We start from the raw sequence: 23,676 nt of genomic DNA on the forward strand, positions 1-23,676 counted from the left end.
CAAGACTGTTTAGGGGATATTGAGAAAATTCCCTGTACAGCTGCCAGGGCAACTGGTCAACTAGTGAGGCATGTTCACATTTTTACAGTTCCTGCACTAAAAATTACATTACTACTATGTCAATGCATTAGATTTTACATCACCTGACATTCTTCACCATTTGGGTGTACATGAGCAGATTGCAATGTACAGACCTGGCCTTTTAAACCCAAGCAGTCCTTTCCCACATGACTAATTCGACTGAAGTCAATAGGATGACTTGCTTGAGTAAGAGTTTGCAGGACTAGAACCTGTATTTTATCCCCTTAAAAACAACCAAAAAAATGGTGTAAAGAAAAAAATATATTTCACAAGTGAATGTTTTGGGGGTTATGTTTTAAAATTACATGCTTTCAAGAAGAGCAGGCTCTATGATAAAAAATCTGATTAGTTATTGTTGCAGTGGCATACATATAGCTGTATATTATATCTAGCTCCCAGGGGGAAGGACTCTTGATAATGGGCCAAATTCTTCCCTTACCTGAGCAGAATTAGGCCCAAAGTTTTCAAGCCTGGGGAAGGTTTGATCATAACTAGAGAGAGAGAGAGAGGCAGAGGCAAAAGAGTGTATGTTAAGCTTTCTCCTCATATCACATCCTCTGCTGGCTTATCTTCAATGTCATTTCAAAGGGAACATCTTTGCCTTCTCTTCCGGTATGGAGATATGATATACTGAAGCAGGAACACCAGAAGAGACAAATAAGTTATGACTACTGTGGAAGATTCAAAATTAATCCAGAAATCAGAGTGTTACATAAAACAGATAATGGAATTAGAGAGAGTCACATAATGGTAAAAAAATTAGAGTGCGCTAGTCAATGCTCCCACACCATGCTGTTATCATCCCTACTGGAGCATTTTTAACTGCCTGATTGTACCAGGCTGGAGCTGTTAAGAATTGTGGTTAGAGACAGGTCTGTGCTAGCCTAGCTGCAATTTGTACTTTCTGCCATATGCTGCTGAAGTGGAATCGGAACATTACATGACTTCATGTTACTGACAGTGAGCTAGAGGGTGTTTGCTGTGTATACTAGTGCCACCTACAGTGGGCTAACTGAAGCTGTTGGGTTTCTGATTCTTATTTGTTTCAACAGTGCAACAGCACTGAACTGAACATAACTAGTTAGAACAAGCAACATAACATTAATCTGAAACATATGAAAATATACTTAAAATAGCAAAAGGAGCTGTTTCATTATACAGACAAGCTGGTACAGACGATAACAATACTATTCAGACAATGAAAAAATCAGGCAGATAGATGAAAATAGCAGGAGAGAGACCACTAAACCGTCAAGCAGTTGCAACCCAAACCAGCTGACGTTTACTGACAGACATGCAACCAGACAACTGATAAATTATATAGCATGGAGAGATAGATGATCCGGAGATGGAAAAGTTAGATTAAATTTTTGTGCTTTGAAATGAGTAATTTTATCTTGTTAGATTGTCATTATTTCATTTTAAACATACTATAGCCATGATTCTTGTTATTTTGTGCTAACTCTATCTGCATATGTTTGGTAAAAGGCAAGTATAGGAATCAGCATTAAATAAAAACAGAAATTCAACAGAGAAAGTGGCAGCCAGACGTGTGTGTTTTCTGGGAAAGGGAGCTCTTGTGGTTAAGGTCCTAGATGAGACTCAGATCAGAGTTTATCTTCCATGTCTATCAGTCTTCTTGTATGATCTTAGTCAAGTCCTTTCACTTCTTTTAGCCTCAGTTCCCATCTGTAAAATAGGGTAATAGTTTCCTCCTTCTCCCACTATTTGTTTGACTTGTCTGTTTAATGAGGGAAGGAACTCTTAATATGTGTGCAGTTCCTAGCACAATGGGGTCCTGATCTCAGCTGGGGCCATAGATGCTCCCAGAATACAAATAAAATACTTAAAACATTGTTCAAAATATTTTAAAAAATCATATATAAAAATCAATCACAGACATCACAATAATCCCATAACAGAAATGTAATGCTCTTCTTTTTTGTGATATCACAAGAGGTGATACAGGAAGTCTGGATAGATAGGAATTAAACAGATCTACTGGATCCCAGTCCAGAGTCTTTACTAGAAGACAATCCATCCCTAGACTGCAGTCCCACTGCAATGTTTTCAGGAACACAGGAGATCATTCTACTTCATTCCACAAATTTAACAATAAAGACTGCTGGTATAAAGGAGCAAATCCTCCCTCAACTCAAGGAGCTATGTTTATCACCTTTATCACACCCCTATTCTTCACCAACTTGCCAGTTTACAAGCCAAAGGCTGAGCTTTAGGCTTGAATTCAGGCTCCTAGAACAAAAGCCTGTTGCATGGAAATTATATTGTTGCTGAATGATGCTTTTAGCACCACTAGAGCCTATGGTTTCTTAAATGAAAAGCAACTACTATTAAAGTCAGAATATTTATGGCCCAAAAGATTGCAGGACATCACTATTAAAGCATTAGAATGATGTTAAACTAGCATTAAGAATAAGCTACACCCACAAAAGCTAAGATTAAAACTTTCACTACTCACAATCCTCGTTACGTAGTTTTGAAGCGTTCATGATAGGTATGTCAGACCACTTACCAAAGAACGGCTGGTAGCTGAAGGGAGAGGATGAATAAAACACTGGGAGTTGTATTTTCCCCTCACAAAAAATCCCTGTTGAGCTACAGAAAAGCTAGGAACTGAAAGTATGAAAATATTAATGCTGAATTAATACCTATTTGTATTACAGTTACACCCTGAGGTCACAACCGAGAAGTACCTCATTGGACTAGGAGATATACAGAAGAAAAGCAAGGCAGTTAAAACTCCAAAGAGTTTGCAATTAAAACAAGAGAACATCCAAACATAAGACTAGTCAGAGTGGATCAGACAAATATCCATCTATTCCAGTATCCTGTCTCTTCCAGTGGCCAGAACCAGAGCTTCCAGGAAGTGTATGGAACAAGGCAATTTTTGAGACATTTACCCTGGTTTCTGGCAGTCAGAGGTTTAGGGTAGCCCTGAGTATGGGCCTGTATCAATGACCATCTTAGCTAATAGCTATTGATGGACTTATCCTCCATGAGCTTATCTAATTTTTTTGAACTCAGTTATACTTTTGGTCATCACAATATCCCATGGCAATGAGATCCACAAGTTAACTGTATATTGTGTAGAAAAAGTACTTCCTCCCATTGTATTAAACTTGCTGCCTATTAATTTCACCAGATGACGCCAGTTTTTGTATTGTGGGAAAAAGGTAAACACACTTTTCTATTCACTTTCTCCACACCATTCATGATTTTATAAACAATCATATCCCTTCTTAGTCATCTCCTTAGTCATATCAGAGAACAGCTGCTAACAGGGAGTTTGTAAGGGGGCAAGGTATACTTGCCATTCTTTAAAATCTTTAAGCTAAACTATAATCAAATTATCTTGATTTAAACAAAAACCTTTTCATTAACCTAGGCAGCTGTAGGAGATCATGCAGGCAGAAGTCCAGCAGCAGATTGGGGGCTATCCAGTTTATTGTGCTGAGTACAGCATATATAATTACCTGTCCTGTGGGCGGGTGGCATGTGTGTGCATTCGGTGCAAGGAGCTTCTGGCCCTCAGAGACCGCGTATGGGCTTTGGAGGCCAGGGTGGTGGAACTGGAGGAGCTAACGGAGGCAGAGAGGTATGTTGATGAGGCTTTCTGGAACACTGTAGATTTGTCCCACCTCTAGTCAGACAGCTCCTGCGCTGTTGAGGAGAATGAAAGTCCCAGGGAAGCAGAGCAGTCAACGGGAGCAGAGGGAATCCTTCCCATAGCTGGGATCCTACTTCCAGATGATGTCGAGGTATCCTCTTGCACTGAGGTTACCTCTCTGGGGGAGAGAACTCCAGTCATTAGGAAAAGGCAGGTTTTAGTAATGGGAGATTCAATCATTAGAAGCATAGATAGCTGGGTTGTCATGACCGGGAGAACCGTATGGTGACTTGCCTGCAAGGTGTGAAGGTTGCAGATCTCTCCAGGCATCTAGACAAACTTGTGTGTAGTGCTGGGGTGGAGCCTGTGGTTGTGGTACATGTAGGTACCAGCAACATAGGGAAGGGTCGGAGAGATGTCCTGAAGGCCAAATTTAGGCTGCTAGGAAAGACAAATCCAGGACCTCTATGGTAGCATTCTCAGAAATGCTTCCAGTTCCATGCACAGGGCCAGGTAGGCAGGCAGAGCTTCAGAGTCTCGACGTCTGGATGAGATGATGGTGTAGAGAGGAGGGATTTAGATTTATTAGGAACTGGGGAAACTTTTGAGATAGGGGAAGCCTATTCAGTAAGGATGGGCTCCCTCTAAGCCACAGTGGATCCAGACTGCTGGCACTTAACATTAAAAAGGTTGCAGAACAGTTTTAAAAAAAAAAGACATGGGGGAAAACTGATTGCTGCAGTAGAGCATGTGGATCGGACAGAGAATTCTCTTAAAGCAGAGTCTATTGATAGAGATTATCTTGTTCTAGTCAGGAGGAGAGGATGGAAGAGGATAAAGTATGGGCCAGATCAGATGAGAAACATTCACATAAAAAAGAATCTGACACATCAGAAAAAGGCAGACAAAAAGAGTGACAAGTTTTTAAAGTGCTTGTACACAAATGCTAGAAGTCTAAATAATAAAATGAATGTACTAGAGTGCCTTGCGATAAAGGAGGATATTGATATAATAGGCATCACAAAAACCTGGTGGAGTGGGGACAATTAATGGGACACAATCATTCCGGGGTACAAAATATATTGGAACAGAACAGGTGGTGGGGGGGGAGAATCGGAGGGAGGAGTGGCACTACATGTGAAAGAAAATGTAGAATCAAATGAAGTAAAAATCTTAAATGAATCCACATGTTCCACAGAATCTCTGTGGATAGTAATTCCATGCTCTAATAAGGATATAACAGTAGGAATCTATTACTGATCACCTGACTAGGACAGTGATAGTGACGATGAAATGCTAAGGGAGATTAGAGAGGCGATCAAACTAAAGAACTCAATAATAGTGGGGGATTTTAATTATCCCATATTGACTGGGTACATGTCACCTCAAGACAAAATGCAGATGAAATTTCTTGATATTTTAAATGACTGCTTCTTGGAACAGCTGGTACAGGAATCCACAAGGGGAGAGGCAAATCTTGATTTAGTCCTCAGTAGAGCGCAGGATGTGGTCCAAGAGGTAACTATAACAGGATTACTTGGAAATAGTGACCATATTATAACAACATTTAACATTCCTGTGGTAGGAAGACCACCACAACAGCCCAACACTGTGGCATTTAATTTAAGAAAGCGGAACTACGCGAAAATGAGATTAGTTAAACAGAAATTAAAAAGGATAGTGACTAGAGTGAAATCCCTGCAAGCTGCATGGACACTTTTCAAAGACACCATTATAGACACCAAACTTAAATGCATACCCCAAGTTAAAAAACACAGTAAAAGAACTAAAAAAGTCACCGTGGCTTAACTACCATGTAAAAGAAGCAGTGAGATAAAAGGGCTTCCTTTAAAAAGTGGAAGTCAAATCCTAGTGAGGTAAATAGAAAGGAGTATAAACACTGCCAAATTAAGTTTAAAAATATAATAAGAAATGCCAAAAATGAGTTTGAAGAACAGCTAGCCAAAAACTCAAAAAGTAATAACAAAATGTTTTTTAAGTACATCAGAAGCAGAAAGCCTGCTAAACAATCAGTGAAGCCTCTGGATGATCGAGATACAAAATGAGCACTTAAAGACCATAAAGTCATTGCAGAGAAACTAAATTAATTCTTTGCTTCAGTCTTCAACGCTGAGGATGTTAGGGAGATTCCCAAACTTGAACCGTCCTTGTAGGTGACAAATCTGAGGAATTGTCACAGACTGAAGTGTGACTAGAGGTGATTTTGGAATTAAGTTTATCAATTAAGAGTAACAAGTCTCCGGAGCCAGATGGCATTCACCCAAGAGTTCTGAAAGAACTCAAATGTGAAATTGCAGAACTATTAACCGTTGCCAACTCTGTCCACATATCTATTGAGGAGATACCATCATAGGACCTAATCACATCAGCCACACCATCAGGGACTCTTTCACCTGCACATCTACCAATGTGAAATGTGCCATCATGTGTCAGCAATGCCCCTCTGACACGTACATTGGCCAAACTGGACAGTCTCTATGTAAAAAAAATAAAAGAATTAACACATTCAAAAACCAGTTGGAGAACACTTCAGTCTCCCTGGCCACTTGATTACAGACCTAAAAGTCGTAATATTACAACAAAAAACTTCAAAACCAGACTTCAACAAGAGACTGCTGAATTGTATTTAATTTGCAAATTGGACACCATCAAACTAGGCCTGAATAAAGACTGGGAGTGGATGGGCCATTACACAAAAAAAGTTCAGAAAAGGGCACCTAAAATGATTAGGGGTTTGGAATGGGTCCCATAAGAGGAGAAATTAAAGAGGCTAGGACTTTTCAGCTTGGAAAAGAGAAGACTAAGGGGGGATATGATAGAAGTATATAAAATCATGAGTGGTGTAGAGAAAGTGAATAAGAAAAAGTTATGTACTTGTTCCCATAATATAAGAACTAGGGGGCACCAAATTAAATTAATGAGCAGCAGGTTTAAAACAAATAAAAGGAAGTTCTTCACACAGTGCACAGTCAACTTGTGGAACTCCTTGCCTGAGGAGGTTGTGAAGGCTAGGACTATAACACGGTTTAAAAGAGAACTAGATAAATTCATGGAGGTTAAGTCCATTAATGGCTATTAGCCTCTGTTTGTCAGAGGGTGGAGATTGATGGCAGGAGAGAGATCACTTGATCATTACCTGTTAGGTTCACTCTCTCTGGAGCACCTGGGATGGGTCACTGTCAGCAGACAAGATATTGGACTGGATGGATCTTTGGTCTGACGCAGTATGGCCATTCTTATGTTCTCTAATTTTTTTAGACTTTCCTCTCATGGAAGCTTCTCCATATTCTTGGTCCATACTGTTCCATATTCTGTTTCCCTTCTCTGACCCTTTTCCAGTTCCACTATAGTCTTTCTAAGATGAGGTGACCAGAACTTCACGCAGTATTCAAGGTGTGAGAATACCATGGATTTATATAGTGGCATTATATTTTCCATCCCTTTCCCAATAGTTCCTAAATTACACTTTGAGACCATTGTTCTGCACTGGGCTAATATTTTCAGAGATAAAACATAATGCCAAGATCTCTTTCTTGAGTGATAACATCTTCTCTACAACCTAGCATTACACCATAAAAGCTTTTTTATCTGGCACTTCAACCAGAAAACTCTGTAAATCGAGTATTTCTGATCTTCATTGAAAGTCCAGTTTATAGTCCCATGGGTGTGGAGCTGGCAGGGGAAGGGGTGCTGGATCTGGAGGCCGCTCACCTCAGGTGGCTCCCTGCAAGTCGAGAACAGTCCTGGCTGCTCCTAGGTGGAGGTGTGGCAGACACGTCCGAGCTTTGCCCCCACCCTCAGGCACCACCCTCACAGCTCCCATTGGCCGCTGTTCCCAGTGAATAGGAGCTGGAGGCAGTGCTTGGGGCAGGGGCAGAACTGCCTGCCATACCTCCACCTAGGAGCAGCTGGAACAGGTCGCTGCTTGCAGGAAGTCACCCGAAGTGAACACCCCCCAGATCCGGCACCCCACACCCACACCGCAAGCCTCCTCCTACACCCAAATTCCCTGTCAGAGCCCATGTCCACACCCCTTCCCGCACCCAAACTCCCTCCCTCTTAGTTTACCTGCATTTTTAACTTACTGGCACCCCATCAGAGGACCTTCCCTTAAAACCCATGACTACTTAGTTTCTTTAGGAGCTTTTGGTGAGGGATTTCTGAAAATCCAAGCACACAATATTGACTGAAGCACCCTTATCCACATACTTGCTGACTCCCTCAAAGAATTCTAATAGATTTAGAATCTAATAGGTGAGACATGACTTCCCTTTTCAAGAGCTGTGTTGACTCTTCCCAACAAGTCATATTTATCTATTTGATAATTCTGTTTGTTACTGTAGTTTCTACCAACTTGCACATTATTGACGTTCGGCTCACCAGTTTAACTGCCAGTATCATCTCTAGAGCCCTTTTTTTTAAAGAATCAGTGTTACATTAGCTACCTCCCAGTCATCTGGTAAAGAGGCTTGTTAAAGTAATAGATTACATACTACAGCTAGTAGTTCTGCAATTTCATATTTAAGTTCCTTCAGAACTCTTCAGGAGAATACCATCTGATCCTAGTGACTTTTTACTGTTAAATTTATCAGTTTCTCCCAAACCTCCTCTATTGACACCTCAATCTGGCAAAGTTCCTCAGATTTATTGCCCAAAAGAATAGCGCTGATATGACAGGAAGAATAATTATCCCAATTCTAAAAAAGGAGAATGAGATGGAACAAATGACTTGCCCAAAATCACAAAGTCTGTGGCAGCATCTCTTAAGATCAAAGGTAGTTATGTGAAACGCTAGTTTACCATAGGCAGGGTTATCTTCTCCTCCCAATGAAAGGAGGTTTACAGACATCAGACATTGTGGACAAAAGACTGCTGATTGCTTCCTCCACACACCTGAAGAGAGGTATGTGCACAAGCCTGTGTCCTATACTACCTTGAATGCTAGAGGAAGGGAATAAAAATGCTTATGAAGGATAAATTGGTATTGTTTTGGTGTCTGGACTCCAAGTGGCAAAGATTCCTAAACATAAGCAAGAGCTCTCCAAGCTGCTTGGCTTGGGTTAGCCATAAAGGACATAAAAGCTTGATTACCTTTTGAATATAAGATTGTACCTCTTTTGTGTGTGTATGTTTACCAGCTTTAATGTTGTAAATCTCTCTTTTAGCTAGTTAATAAATATTTAGATTGTTACAAGATTGGCTACAAGTGTGTTCTTTGGTTTGAGATCTGACATACAATTGATCTGTCCCCCCAGAACCTCCAATATTCCAGCAAGACCAGAGGAATTTAGCACTAAGCCTACTTCATCCCAAACAATGTAATAATGTAAGACTCCACCACCTATATATCATGGTTGTTCTTATAGTGCCTAAAGACCAATCAAGAATGAGACCCCATTGTTCTAGGTTTTGTACAAATACCCAGGTAATCTGACAACATTGCAATTCATGAGATTAAATAAATCAACCCATATTACACATGTTAAATTATGATACAAATGTCTCAGTTCAAGAATTTAGATCTTAAAAAAAACATGAAAAATTACTTTTTGCATTATCAAATAAGATAGCTTTGGTATGAAAAGTGAAGAAAATATGGTTCAAACTGGGAAAGAGGGAGGAAGTGTGTTAAATTGGGAAAATTTTGTGAAATTTCTCAAATAAATTGTGCATTCCATTTATGGTTTCCTTAACTCTAATAATAGAAAAATGCTGTTGTACGTCTGAAATGCCTAATGTATTATTTAAGATGATCAAAATGAAAGGGAGCTGAATTCTGTTCTAATTGAAGTTTATAGTTTGGACAATGGAGAAGATTAAAAAGGACCTGCCTTTTGTTTTCATGACCACTAAACTTTGGCCAAGATTTTCCAAAAGTGAATAGTGATTTTTCAGTGCCCAACTTGAAATCTTAATGCGTCTTTGATTTTCAGAAAGTGCATCAATCCTCTCCTTCTCAAAATCTTCAACAAGTTTAAGGTGTTTCAAGTTGGGCACTTAAAATCCCTAGTCACTTAAAATCTTGGTCTCTGGTTTTAAGCACTGCTTACCTTTCCCTACAGGAAAGGCTAATGAGTCTGATATGATATGTCTGCACTGCACCTGGAGGAGCAATTTCCAGTGCAGATAGACTGCACTCTAGCTCAGAGCTGGGCTTCTGCTTGAACTAGTACTCATGTGAGTTGCCGCCCATGCTTCCAAGTCCACATTGCTTTAGCACATTAGCTTGAGCTGAGGTAGCACAAGTCTGTCCACCTGTGCTTGGAATGACACCTCCCAGCTGAAGCATAGATATACCCAGATCTTCTAGTTCTGTAAAACTAAAAATCTAGCATCTCCCTTTATTTCTCGTGAGTCAAAAATAAGCCAGTCTCACAAATGCCTAAAACAAATCTATGATGATCACAAACTGTCTTTTCCAGGCTGTGGACGGGATTCTCACTTACACTAAATCCTTCTTCCTACATCACTCTGGCAGTTTAAAGGGGCCTCAGATTGGGAATACATTTCCACTCATTTCAAGGCACTTTTTATACTGTGGAAGAGTGGTATAAAGGGACCTTATCGTAAACACAAATTAGGCTCTGTGTTCTGAATGCAATCTGTTATTAAAATTAATAATACATAAAAGCCCCAGTTCTCAAACATTTCATGTATTTACTCTAACTCTGATTGTGTACTGATTTTTTTTTCTAAAACACTGAATATTTTAGCCTTGACAATAGTACAATTATATACAAGTCAGCAAGAGCTTGCCTTATTCTTCTATCCTTTGCCTGGCAATGGCTGGAGATAACATTCATACATGAAGGGATTAATAAATCATCTAATTTATTACATATGGAAAATTATGCAGTTCAGTGACAAGGTTGTAATTTACCTGTGAATACCATTAATCTACAGTAAACTAGATATGAAAGAATTCTGGATTGGTGTCACTGATCCAAGATGCATTGTTTCCACTAGTTGCTGGCATGTATGTGAAGAGCATGGAGTACCTCAATGCTCTTGATGTAGCATTTTGAGGCAAATTAAAATGATCTATAGTAATTGACGTCATGTAGATATCATAAAACAGCCAGGCTGCCATAAATAATATCTATCTTGACTTGGGTAATGTAATATAAACAGAGAAGTGAGTTTTGCAAGTCTGTGTGTTGGATGGATGCATATTCTTTAAGTGTTACACACAAATAAACTCGTCAATATAATCAAGCCTTTTTTTAAATGGAGTCTTTAGAATGTATACACAAATTACAATTCCTAATGGCAAATACTCAAATTTATCAAGGCCTGTTCTCTTTCTAGGTAACTCACAGTATAGGAACCAGGACTTAAATCTGCAGGGGACTTCAGAAACAGCAAGGTCCAGTTGAAATTTATTTTACACAGTTCCTCCACCAGAAGTTAAGCAGAACTTTTATCCCTTCCTGCAACTTCCCAGGCTTCTTCCACTGCTCTTAGCCACCATCCCAAATTCAAACATCCAAAACCAAATTTATCTTTCTTCTTAGTCTCTTCTAACACTCTTTGTTTCCACTGACTGACTCCTTTGCTCTCTATACTCCCATACTCTTGGCATAATCATGGTCTTCTTTCCCCCTCTCTTCATTACATCCAGTCCTTTTGATTCTTGCTCTTTGCTATCCACCAAGTTTACTTTTTCATTATTATCCACAATGTTAAAAGTGTTATCCAAATTCTGGCTTTGTTACAGTGGCAAGAGGTGAGAGGCAATATGCTGTTACTGAAGTCAGCTTCCCCTTCAGCCACTCACTCTGTCACGTTTTTTATTCTTGAATCTCTCTATTGAATCTCTGTCCATTCACTCCTCTTATCCCACCAAATTCAAAAACTCTTTACCGTCACTTGTCAGGACCTCCATAATCTAACTCCATGCACACCCCTTTCTCCCATCAGCCTTCTTGCATCTTACACGCTTCATACTCTTTTGCCTCACTATCCCATTTTGTGTCCTTACCCATTTTTTCTTTATGTTCTATCAGGCTGCCTTTACATCTGAAACTCTCCTTTTCCTCCTTCAAATCTTTCACCACCACACTTCTTCCAGTCATCCTTCCTCTGACTTCATCTCCTCTTCAGTTATCTCCACACCTTCTCCCCCTTTCCCAAACAACTGTCCTCTGTCTCATCTTATTTGTCTTGCTAATACAGATTGCAAAGCTTCTGGGGCAGAGGAAATATATTTTATATGTTCTGTGCCAAAGTCAAATTGGACAGCTACCAGAGAGTAGTGGAATTGGTCCCTCAAGATGCTGCTGATCTTGGGATTCTTCTTCTGCTTATCATATTTCTTCTGGATCATCTTGTTTAAGATTTCCTCCTCTTCAGGAGTCAGTTTAATGCCCTTCTTGTGTCCAAGGGGCAAGGCATAGTGGGCTTCATACCACTGTTGATATAGAGTTCTAACAATAAGAATGATGCAGTTCTTCACCAGGGTCTTTGTCTGCACCAGCTCATTGCTGGAAGCATTGTAGATCACATCAGTGATTCTGGTCTCATGAGGGGCAGCATTCAGAGCCCCAAGAGAAGTTGCCAATGTTCAATCACAGAGCGCCATATGTCTGATTACCATCATGAACCCTCACCCTTGGTGTGGGCCAAACTTGCTGTTGGCAGGAGATCGCCCAGCTCAGACTTCCTCTTCTTGTGGTAGGGCTTCCTTTTGCCCCCAGACTTGTGACACTTGTGCCACCTGGAAGGCAGACTATCAGCCCTAGAATAGTACACCTCTATCCCGATATAACACGACCCAATATAACACGAATTTGGCTATAACGTGGGAAAGCAGCACTCTGGGGGGGTGGAGGGAACAGGGCTGTGGACTCCCATGGATCAAAGCAAGTTCGATATAACGTGGTTTCACCTATAACGTGGTAAGATTTTTTGGCTCCTGAGACCAGCATTATATCAGGATAGAGGTATAATTACCCTTTTCCCCACCATGAGTCGAAAAGAGGCTACTTAAGATCAACTAGGGACACGAGTTCAATTATGGGCTGTGTGTGACTTTTAAAAATCCCTCCTGGTGAGGAAGAGGGAAGAGAGGAGAGAGAAACTGCAGCAGGGCTAGTGGCAACAGAGAGAAAGACTTCTCCTTGGGTGAAAGGCTGTTCTCTTTCCTATAGGAGAAGCATCCAATCTAATGGATTGTTTGGGGAAGGACTGGTAGTCAGAGGCCATAACAAATCAACACCCCAGAAATGGGGTAGGGAGAGATTCCCTTTTTGTGTTATGAATCTGTGTTTTTTTGTTTGGCTGAAGAGCATTCCTTGGGCTTACCATGAGCACACCTTGTAAATACTGAAAAATAAAACCTAAAATGAGGAATAAAATCTCTCCAGAGCGGGACTGATTTACTCCAGGACCCCGTTTGCCACAGGAAGAAATGCTGAGCCCAGCAAGGTAAAAGCTACCTCACCACAGATTGTAAAGAACCAAATACATTTACATCACTATATAAAAGTTTGACAACAGCCACAAAGTACATCTCTTAAAATTTTAAGATATTTGACACCCACTAAGTACTAAGATTGGTTGTCAAAGCAAAATGAAAGCTAGATAATGAGAAATTTAGGATGTTTAGAAGTGTGAGAATGAGGAAAGAGAGAAGTAGACTTGCACACAGTATATTAAAGGAAGGCTAGGAAGACAGTGAGTAAGCAGGTTGGGGAGGATTCATGGCTAGAATAGAATAATCAAGGCTGTAAATTAAAGATAATAAATCCAACACGAGTTTTTTTTTTGGTGGACATTTGTCAAAATACCCTCTGAGCTGGACAGAGTAAAATGCTGAAGAGAGTAAATAACACTGCTCTACAGCCAAAATGCTTCTGAAATAAATGTAGTCCAACTTTACTAATTCTGGGTCACTGAGAACGAAAATGATGCTTAAAATTGTTGATTGGTTCTAGTTTTCAAGATATGCTATTGGGTCAGTATATACGACCCTTGACTTGGGAATGGCAGAGGATAAGTGAGTTATAAAGGGAAGGGATCTCAATTTAAACCAGAAATGACTAAAATACATCTTTGACTGGATGTATGAATAAATCTATGATTGGGTTTGGACTTGCTTTTTAGGCAAAACAATGAATGATGCAATCTGAAGCTGGTACTGTGTCATACATGATATGAATTGCATCATTTTATTCCTAGAAATCATGGATGATGTAATCATAACGAAGCTTACATCACTCTGCTGAACAAATTGCCCTATATCAGCTCTAGAAATCGTACAGTGTCGTGCTCTCATATTTGTCAGTGTTTGATTTTGCAAAAGGACACATTTCTGTTTAGCCAAAGTGAGCAGAGATGCCTCGTACTTGTGTGAACAGTGCAGATAACTTCTGCTATGTTTGTGGTGAAGTGACTTTTGCATCACAAAAGCGCAATCTAACCACTATGGTTAAGAAAGCCTATCACCTTTCTTTTGGTTGCCAAATTGGAGATCAGGACAAGAGGTGGGCCCCACACCTATGCTGCAATACTTGTGCAACAAATCTTCGCCAGTGGTTGAACAGGAAAAGGAAACCTATGCCTTTTGCAGTGCCAATGATTTGGAGAGAGCCAACAGATCATACCAGCAATTGTTACTTCTGCATGGTGCCTCCAGTTGGGAAAGGTGTGTCAAAGAAGAAAAAGTGAACTGTGCATTATCCAAACATTCCATCAGCTATACGCCCAGTACCCCACTGGGGAGGACTGCCGATTCCTGATGCACCAGAATCACTCTCACTTGAGTCAGACGAGAAAGAGGAAGAGGATGAAACTTCTGGTCCTGAACCATCAATATCACAGGACCCACATTTTCTCCCATCTTCCTCCTCTGAACCACACCTCATAACACAAGGTGCACTGAATGACCTTGTCAGGCATTTGGAACTACCCAAGAGTAAGGCAGAGCTGTTGCACCCAGACTACAGCAGTGGAATCTCCTGGCAGGCTATCAGGGCAAATGGAGCCCATCAATGCTTGCAGACTATTGCTGGACAATGACAAGAGATGCTCCATTTAATGAATACAAGAGACAAGCCAAGAAGTGCCGAGTAGATACTGAATAGGACTAAACTATGTACATAATACTTTTTTGCCTTTTGTTTCATATTAAATTTTATTTATATAACCCTTTTGCTGATTTTTAAGGTGTTACATAAACAGGACAGGTGAAATATTATCATGTAAAGCAACCATAAACAAATGAAAAGACCTAGGTTTACAATTTATGATTAAAACTCTACTATCTATACAATATACATAGACATAAAATGTAAAAAAAACTTAAATATCTTAGAAACGGTAGCCAATCAGTTGTTTTGTCATATTTGAATTCAGCACATCAAAATACATAATAAATATCACATTTTATCTCTGAAGCAGACGACTTCTCAAAAATTGTAGACCTGTGTAATTGGTTCTCTTATGGAGTGAATAAAATCAGTTATATAATAGAAAAGGCAATGCTGGAATAAGAGAAAAATACATTCCTACCATTTTTCAAGTTGTAGCCCCAGTGTTAGTCAAAAGTAAGTCAAAAATAATATTTTTTTTGAAAGTTCTCTCTGTATTGTACATAAGAAAACAGTCCTCTGGGCAGTATTTAATTCAAAGGAGCAAACTCCCTAAAGTTCAGAGCCCATTGGATCAATACTTGTTATGAACCAGAACCACTATGTAGGACCAATCTGTGGCTGACATTGAAATAAATGAAGCTACACAGACTTAATATAACTGAAGATATGCCCGAGTTAATGGTTCAAAGGTAGTATACTTCAGATAGTGAATAAGGGGATCAAATGGGCCTGATTCCCCCTCTAGTAAAACTATTGAATTGGGTGGAATTACAGAGAAAAAATTATCATATTGAAAAACTGTGGATATATTTGAAGTGAGGTTTCCCAATTCTCATTACCCATAGGTGTCATAAATAACTGTCTACTCACTCAGCAGGTCTTTGCCACTGGAGATTTGAGTAGCTGCATGTGCATATCTGGACAAGTGATCAATGCAGAGCTTAAACACTTTAAAGCTGGTTGCCAGTGACACCTACCAGGGATCACCTTTGAAATGCAGTTTCCTCTAAGGCAGCCAAAAATCCTACCCATATGATAGAAGTTGACTAAAATGTAAGAGTCTGGCAGAATGGCACCCAAGAATGATGCCCTCCATGGAAAGGTTTGTTTTGGGGGTCTATTCCTGCAAAACAAACATCCTTCTGCCCCAAGAAACATTAAGGATGAGGAACGGGTTCATCTCTAGATTCCTAAAAATGTGGTTGCTGGATATAAATGGAGTAGAAGCTGGGATTTCAAGGCCAAACTCCCAGGTCCCTCCTTCAGCTCAAGGGGAGTAGCTATTGTAGGAAACATGTCACCATTTGGTAAATCTATTTCTATCCATATCAGCATTTGATCCCAAATATTCCTGTGTCCACATCTTGACCTCCAATCCTGCTAACATGCTGTGAAGTAAGTTCTATACATACTACTTGGATTTTATGCACATATAAGAAAGGATTCTCTTTTCTCCCAATGCATATTCTGGTTCAACAGATATTTTTGCAATTAAGTTGATGTTAAATCTCCATCCTTTGACATCATATTTCAAATGGTGTTCTGTTACACAGTAACAGATTGTAAGTTTTCATCCCCCTTTTAAAATTAGAGGCTAAATAGAGCTGCTTATTTTTTTCAATCAAAAGCTGAACAAAAAAGTGTTTTTTTTTTGACCAAACATGGAATTGTCTATTTATTCTTGGTGGGGAAAATACCAATTCATTTTTAAAAGGTGTGTTTCAAACTGGAAGGGGTAGACTAAGATGAGAGTTTTTTTCCCCTCACCAAACCACTGTGTTTTTTGTCAAAACAGACATTTCAAACAAACCATTTTTTCCTTAGGAAATTTTTCACAGAAAATACTTGATTTGACCAGCTTTAGGGGGTAAAGATTGCAGACCCGAAATGGAGTTCCACTTTCAGCTACAGTACAGTATTTCAGATGGGAAATTCCATCTCTGATGTCTCTGAGGTTCTGTACAGTAAAAAGTTACCTCCTAAAGAATAGGATGATGTGAATGGTAGCTACCAATCGGAGATAACAGTATCTGAAAGCCATACATTGCACACTCTACTTTCCTCTGTAATAAAAGCACAAATGTTAACAGAACAAGAGAGCTTGAAACAAGGTTTGTGTGTATACAGAAACTGGCCATTTCTCTATTTCCCAAAGTAGTCCTCCCACTTACTCAGCTCAAAGAAAGGAAGGCGGTGCAACAGTGATGGAGTGGTGTGTTTTTCACTGGGCAGAATGGGAGGAGGGAATTGGGAGTGAGATTACTGGCTGGAACAAAGCATTAATAGAATTCTATTTGTAAAACAACTGTGGAGACTCTCCCCCAAAACTGTTTGCTACTCAGAAGCTGCCAAACAAACCTAAACAGTGTGCCCAACCATATACATCTGGACATATGCCAGTGCAATCTATCTTCATCACTTCATTTGCCTGTTGCTTTTGTTAGGGTGGATTTAAAAAAAACAAAAACAAAAAATTCCTCTTTTTCCATGCTTCTGATTTTTTTTCTGCTATCAGCCTTTATCAGTGATTCTTTGAAACAATATATCCTCATGGCCCAGCCAGTTATTCTGAGGTAAATAGTTGATTTTCTAAAACATTTAACCTCAGCATGTCTGAGGGGAATCTCTGGAAACATTTACCTTTCCGTACATCTTAGTTGTAATAAACTCAATTGGAATTATTTAGCAAACACCTAGTAATTCAGAGACTTATAACGGCTTATCCCAGAGTGTGCTTTGCTACTCATAGTTAGAATTGCTCTGATTACTTAAATTGTAGTTGCTAAGTTAGTAGCACACTTACATATGTGCTGCTTTTCTAGTGGACTCCCACCTATCACTGACAAAGTGTGCTACAATGGCTTCTTGAGAGTGATGAAGTACAGAAAGCTGTGATCAATAGAGGAGAAAATGGCGCAACATGAAAGTAACAAAAATTTTAGGCTGGGTGAATTTGATTTAAATCACTAGTCAGGAAGACTCGATTTAATAATGGATTTCTACATAAAAGTGCATTCTTGCTGATTCTTATAACCTTAATACATATTCTTCACAACTCAAAGAGAGATGTAGGTTTCATTTTTAGAAGGTGCACACTATACATTTTTAAAGTGATTCAGATTCGTTTTACAGTTATATCAGAAAAAGAATGACAGTTTGGTTATTTCATTTACCAAAGGTAATTGAAGCAGTTATTTATGAAGCCACTGGGAGGTGAACTATCTCCAACAGGTTAATCATTAATATTTGGAGGATTTTCTTGCCATGATGGAGGAGAGGAGATCACCACCTGACAGACATTTAAATTGTTTTATTTAACTAAAAGAACACACACACACACACACACACACACACACACACACCAAAAACATTCTTTATTCTGGATTTTTTTCTTCAACAGCAAACATATAATATTTTAACAAAAAAAGGATATGAAGTTTTGAATTTAGATAAACATTCAAGTTTTTTAAAATCAGGTTTGTTTTCACCTTCATTTTCCTGTTTGTTCATAATCTGGAAAATCAAAACAAGCTTTCCTGCTTTTTCAGGTCCTAAACAATTTCTCAGTTTGGAATAAATTAGTCCAAAGGAAGAAAATATTCTTTCTACATTGGCAGATGAAGCTACTGCTGTTAAAAGTGAGATTATCACTTCAATAGTCTCTGAATCCATGTGCTTAAGTGACCTCCATCAGCTCACTGGTGTGACTCTCTTTAAAACATCAGCAGCAAACATATTACTTGAATGGTTCTTATTCCCAAACTGGGTCTCTTTTACAGCCTGCCACCATTATAGGTTTTTCCTTCTAGTGAGAGAATGGTATGGTAGATCACAAAGCAACGAAAGCTACACCCAGAAAGACCTCAAGACTTCTAGAATAGGCACCTTTTTTGTTTCTACGGCCTGTCCCTCCCTTTTCACATTTCTCTCCAGACTTCTCCTTGTCCAGATCTATTCCACCCCCAACAATCTTCTATTCATTGAACTTTTTGAAAGTTGGCACTTTTAGAGAGAGGTAAGGTATTGATTCTGGGTATACAAATTTGCAGAGGGACAGTAGGGTTGAGGTCTGTTATTTCTCACCTCTCTATATTTATTTAAAAACAATTTTGCTGTTAAGAAGCATGTTTTCTCTGGAGACACAAATCTACAGTTTGAGAACTGCAAAACTAAGCATCTCAGTGCTCAGCCTAGAAGATACCATCAAAGTCCCATTGGGTAGAAAGAAAGTAACTTAAATAATCGATATAGAATCCCCTGAAACCCCATAAGATTGGGTCCCTAATCTATGAACTATTAGAACTCATTTACAAAACTTTTCTTAAACATTATATGAATGTATTGCCTCATACTATAGAATTAGAATTTATAATCCTTATCCCATGATGAGATATCTTTGAACTATAATGTATCTTAAAACTATTTTAGATTTTTTTCCTCAAAAAGCATTTTATCAAAAAATCAGATTTAAATAAAAAATTGGATTTTAAAAAATCATTGATTTTTAGCCACCTTGACTTATGTGACTAAGGACTACAGGATTTGGCTCCCTATTCACCATACAAGGTATTGTGGCATTAGGTGCTGATGCAGCAAAGTATTTAAGCACATGCTTACCTTTCGGAATGCAAGTAACCCCACTGATGTCAATGGAAATGCTCATGTGTTAAACTAAGCTTGTACTGAAATGCCTTGCTGGATCAGGGCCTTATTTATGAGAATACTCCAGTGAGCTACTATGCAGATTTTGATCATTTACATTTTCTCTTATTTCTTTTTCTGCTCATTCTATTTCCCACCTTTGTTTAACACCTTCCCTAACTGATGAAAAAGGCAGCAAACTGGTAACAAATCATAACAAAGCATAACAGAGCGCTGAGAGCTGAAAGTAGGCAGTTTAGCACATTTTCACAATAGGTACTGCAGTGCATATCAGGCACTCATGAAATATTATGAGAAGAGAAATATGGCACTTAATCCATTCTTAAATAAAAAATTTGCTGAAAGTGATTAATGATATGCATAGGAAGTTATTTTGGTCTCCTGCAGTCCTCAAGCTACACGTGCCACAGCTTTGGATCAGATTCCCTACCTTAGGCAAAGTGGATTACTATTGTTTTGGTCTTGTTATTGCTGTATAATCTGCATATTTATGCAACACATTTGTCACAATATTTAAACTCTCCAATGGATGTCTCCTGTATGCGTATTCACCTGGAAGGAGTAATGCTTCTATTTTAATGTCCTGGAAGCCAATGCCGCTCCGCTTAATGAAAAACTTGTTCCTCTATCTAGTTGCAATCAAAATTATAATTGCTTATTGAGTTAGACAATTAAGAGGTTAATTTCCAAGCAACTGAACTCAAGGATCTTTTCACCTGTGTGATTATAACCATTTCTATGGACCACAAATATCAAGCCTCCACCTATATATTCCCTTTGGCTTTCACTTTGTTTATGGCATCAATATTTTTTTCTTGCCATTATCTTTTAACGGCCTCCCACTCTTCACTACAGTTTTTCTATGATGCAGTGAGTCAAATCAGCTTTTCCCACTCAGTCTCCATTTCTAAAATTCAACATTTTAATGACAAAACACTCAAATAATGGCAATATGATACCTTGAAGTGAATGGCAGGTTGTATTCAGGTGCTTATACTCTAGTTTGTTCCAATGTGAGTGTTAGCTTTCATATATTTACTGTATTTTTATTATAGCTAGTATAATCAGAATAGACTGTGATGCTTTGATCTTGAGCCCTTTACAAATATTAAGTCTCAGAACACTCCTGGGAAGTATGTAGATAATTAGTAGAGATGTTTGGAAGAAATAGGTAAAAATATCTTCTGAAACCTTTTAGAATGATTAGAATAATCAGATGCATATTTTACAGAAAGGAAAACCCAGGCACAGAAAGATTGTGTCCTACACATTCTTGTGAATTATAATGTTGGGTGCCTGGTTTTCTAAACATATTGAGCCTCAATTTTGCAAGTATCAAGGATGCACAACTATAGTTGAGGTCAATGTGAATTGCCTATCACCTTGAAAATCAGGCCTAGGAATTTAAAGTTGGACATCCAAAATTAGAGGGCATTTTTGAAAATATAGGTTTAAGTAGCTGCTCAGACACACAACAAAGTGTATGCAGGATCAGAAATATAACCGAGTAGTCCTAAATCTCAGTCCCCTATCTATCACTGCGCAAATTCGCTTTTCAAGCTAAGACTTCCACACTACTAAAGTAGTTGCCACTAAAAAAGTTTGCCAACAAGCAGCAAACTATTACTGTGATTATTTCTTGTTCTAAATATAGAAAAATATTGTCATTTGGGTTTTTTACCCCAAAATGGGGACCACTGCACCTGTAAAAGTACCATTATTTTCTAGTCTACCATTCTGAAATGTGATGTGGCAACAGTTGGCTTTTTGGGGAACGTTAGCTACTCAAAGTGTTGATGTTGAATGCCTAGCGAGTAAGTCACTCTAGGATGTGGGAGACCCAAGTTCTAGTGCTTGCTCTGCCTGATTCAGATGAGGAACTTGAACCTTGGTCTCCCACATGAGTACCACCAGGCTAGAGTCAGTCTCTCTCTGATCCTATGAATATTTACTTATACAAAGTAGAACAGTGTCACTATTCAGGGCACCTGCACCTATATCCCCCCCTCCCTGGTCCAGGAAGTGTGCCCACTTTAGGCTTCAGGGTCTCCTGGTCATCACCTCTTGAGTGAAAACATGTGCCCCACTCCGTTATGAACAGGGAATGTCCAGGCTGCACAGTTTCCTGACTATACTGTGATATCCCAGCAAGAGACTTTCCCTAATCAGGCCTGCTTATTTTTTCTTCAAAGACTAATAAAAGAGTAATTGCCTACGGTCATGAGGTACCACACAGCTCTTCCTATGCAAACCTATTTTATTCTTAAGTACTATGAGAAAATTTATTAAAAATAATAAAAACCTACATTCATGCTAATAAACTTACCAAAGATCACCCCAACTCTAACATGGGCTCTGGCAGGACCATTCCTTCAAAACCCCACCTCCAAGAGATTTCCTTTTGGTTTCAAATTCAATGCTTCAGCTCAGAACAAGCACACAGTCTGCTTGGGGCCTTCATAGACCAAGTCCTTCCAACCCAACCTTTTGTGGGTCTTTTCATGGACCAGATGTCCTGTCCATTTGGCGGAACCAGAAGAATGCCCCAAACCTGTTTAAAACCAAGCTATTTATACAACAATCCTTTCTTTGTCTGTTGGTCCCTGGAGAATCCATTGAATTAATATATGTGAACCTCTCCCGTGGGTGGCTTCAAAGGGTGGAACGCTAGAGGAATTCCCCTCCTCCTTTAGGAATTATACAATTCCACAACAACACATACACAATTGCCTTTTTAATATAACGTACCACCAATGTATTAACCCTAATTAAATAATGTATCTTAACTCCATAATATTTGTTCAGGATATTGTCAGTCTGTCACATACAGTTCCAGTGGGAAGGATTGACAGATACTCATTCAGAGCAAGGACTTAAACCTGGGACTCCCAGATCCTAGGTGAAGTGTCCTAACCTTTGCTCTGTGATGGTGCTATGTCTCTCATTTTTTCCAAAAGTCAAGTGATATCAGTTTTGTCTCAATGTGGAACAAAACCAAAACCTGAAAATGAAGTTTACACACTAAACAAAATTCTTGTTTTCTGTCCAGCTCCAGTCAAGAGGCCCTGTACAAACATTTGAAAACATGCTCCTTTCCCCCAAAAAAGCTTTTAGAAACTATACAGTTAGTCTCAATATGAAGTGAGGGGAAAGGCAATTGATGACCAACTCCTGTCAGCACTTGCTCTAAGGTTTAAAATGTGTAGGCAGCTGAATTGGTTGAGATACTGACTGAAGTAGCAGCAGAGATTAAGACCCCTCTCCAGCAAGGGTGTTTATTTTAAACTGACTTTAAATTCAGTATATTTTACAGGACTCCTGTTCTCAGCTTTTTATGTTTTGGATGACCTATGGCATGATTTTAAAACATTCAGGAGCCATGGAATTCAAGCTATGTATAATATTAATAATGAAAGTCCACTGCCTTCTCACCAACCCATTATTATTGTGAGAATCAATAATATATAAAGTGTTCATTATTACTTATTGGATCAGTGTAACTGAGTTTGTAACTTGAATTTCTGTTGAAAATAATTTTGTAAACAAACAAAAACTAGAAGTTTAATACTCCATGACAAAGTCCTGGGAATTTAGTTTCTTACTCACTCATACTGGAGTAGTATTTTAAATTCAGGATTATGGCCCTAGTGATTTTTTCCAGTTTTGCCACTAATTTCAATGGGGCAGGATCCCCATTATGTGGGCTAGCTATACTGGCTGAACAGATCTTCTATTGTAGGTGTAAGATTAATACTACCTGGTCAGCTGAGTAAACTTTAACAACTTAGTTCTTTTACTATGACTTCACATGTCATTTCTGAACATCACAATATCCAGAGATCTAATAGAACAGATGATGTACATGTACTGTAAACTACATTCCATTGTATTCTGATAAATCTGGATCCTATAAATAATTCTACAGATGACTGAAAATTGCAGACATATGAAATAAATAGTGGTGAATGTCACTGTAGTAAGTCACTGTAGAAATCCCCTTTACAAGAGAAGCTGTTCCTGTAGGATTTAGTATCTTAGAGGATGCAACCATGGCATCCTTATATTCTTTACAGGTTTAAATACTGACCATTCTTTTACAAATTGAAGAACTCCCAATGACTTTGTATATGAGCCTGTTAACGTGGAAATCAATAGGAAAACAAAAGCATAGAGGGCCCTGTTCTCACCTCA

This window comes from Gopherus evgoodei, chromosome 7 (genome assembly GCF_007399415.2).
Source record: "Gopherus evgoodei ecotype Sinaloan lineage chromosome 7, rGopEvg1_v1.p, whole genome shotgun sequence".
Classification (NCBI taxonomy): Eukaryota; Metazoa; Chordata; order Testudines; family Testudinidae; genus Gopherus; species Gopherus evgoodei.